Source organism: Rhinopithecus bieti, unplaced genomic scaffold (genome assembly GCF_001698545.2).
Source record: "Rhinopithecus bieti isolate Rb0 unplaced genomic scaffold, ASM169854v2 scaffold_19899, whole genome shotgun sequence".
Lineage (NCBI taxonomy): Eukaryota > Metazoa > Chordata > Mammalia > Primates > Cercopithecidae > Rhinopithecus > Rhinopithecus bieti.
Window position 1 is genome coordinate 8,272 of NW_016809550.1, and position 2,111 is coordinate 10,382.

Consider the following 2,111-nt stretch of genomic DNA (forward strand, 5'->3'; position numbering starts at 1 on the left):
AAAGGTGCAACAGATAGTCCTTCAGATATCTGGAATGTTCTGTATTTTTTCTGGGTAGTCATTACAGAGGTGTAGACATTTGCAAAAATTTATCAAGCTGTACACATAAGGTTTTTGAACTTTATTGTTAAATGATTTTCAACGTGTAAGGTTCATAGATACCCTAAATTCTATTCACAGATAGTTAAGGTTAGAACTACTGAACTAAGGTGAAAATGATATTTAGAATGCTGTTAAAAGATGAGACACAAAAGATATCCTGAGGTCCTGGGTTGATTTTGTGAACTATGGCTACTAATGAGTCATGAAAGTGGACAAAATTCCTTTAGGCAGAACCTTATTGGGTGTCTAAATCACTAAATCACGAATATGGTAGAGAATTGTGTGCAGCAACCCCAAATGGGCCTGGTTAAGGGGAATGGTGAGCCAACATGCAAAACAAGATGATTAGGAAAGTCAATAAGGCATCAAAGAAGAAACAGAGAAAACAAAGTTTGAAGGAATTCTCTGAGTAATTAGGCATGGAGATTTGGAGAAGAATTTTTAGTTCCTGTTGCCCCGGGTGTAAGCCAAAACACTTAAAGAAGTGAAGATGTGCTTTGCATATGTTGAGAAGCATCTCTTTCAGAGAGAGAATAGAAGGAATGTGGATGCATAAATGAGTAACAATAGAGGCCTAAACTGAGAAAGCAACTAAGGGAATGAGAGACTAGAATGTAGGAGAAATGCTGAGGACAGGTTGTGTTCATCAGCTATGTAGGAGAAAGAGAAGGCATCTAAAATGATTCTCAGGTTCCTCTTTAGATAAATTGGAAATGCTGTTGCTGGTCGCTAGAGAAACAAACATGCAGGAGGAGGAAAAAAATGGAGATGGAGGAAAAGTGATGAGTACAATCTTTGATGACGGCGCTTGAGATGTGTCCAACATTCATCTCTATGTCCCTACACAGCTCAAGCTATAGATCTGGATATAATCTGATAAAATAAACAGAAGTAATTTTCAAGAGTCATTGGTAGATAGATTTTAATTATTTCTGAGGATGATGCAAGCCAGGAAAAGTGTGTAAGCAATTGGAAGGAACAGAAACCTGGGGAAGAATGGGGACAAAGCAGAAAATTAAGAAAATGAATTGGAGCAGACAGAGAGATAGGAGAGAAGGAAACCAAATGAAAATTGTGTCATAGCTAGCAAAGAATCAGAGAGCTATGAAGAAAATATCATTGACTATCTCAAATGCCACAAAGGGAGCTAGCATTGGAAACCTAGTTTTTAAAGTGTGTTCCATGAACATGTATGTATCTCTGAAACCTTTTCAACAGTTTCATGAAGTCAAAAGTATTTTGAAATTACTTTCATAGAAATAGTAATATGTTATTTGCTATTTTCATTGTGTTTACAATTTTACTGATAATGCCACTGTAATGGTGGGTGAAACTGCAGGTGCCTTGGCATGAATCAAGCAAGTGACACCAAACTGCACAAGAAGTTATTGTATTCTTTATCACTGTGTACTTTTGGGGAAAGAAGCCAGTTTTACTTAAGAATATACTTTATGAAGTAGTAAAAAAAATTAATTTTATTAAATTTCAAAGTGTGGGTACACATCTTCTTAAGAACCTATGTAAGAAAATGAGAAGTATAGGAAGAGCACATCTTCTGCATACTGATGTAAGATGGTTGCTTTGAGAAAAAGTACCTATGCAATTGTTAGAGTTGCAAGATTAACCAGCCAGGTATTTTTTCATAGACTAACATCTTTACTTGAATAAATGACTGCCAGACACACTAAAGTTATTCAGACTTGAGTATTTGGCAGCTACTTTCTCAGTAACGGATGACTTGAGCCTGTCAAGTTAAGCAAAAAATAGATGCTATTTGCTGCCAATGATAAAATCTGAGGTGTCAAGTGAATAATATAATTTTTGGAAAATGTCTATTCATCCCTGGGAGCTTGAACTTTCCCAATATCTTAAGATTTTTCCATTAAGATTGATGAAAATTATCAATGTATGTGATTTTTGACATTGTGTAGTAAAATATACCAACATTGAGAAAATATGCATAACTCAGTGAACCAATATTTTCTTTCTTTTTTTTTTTAAGTATTGCA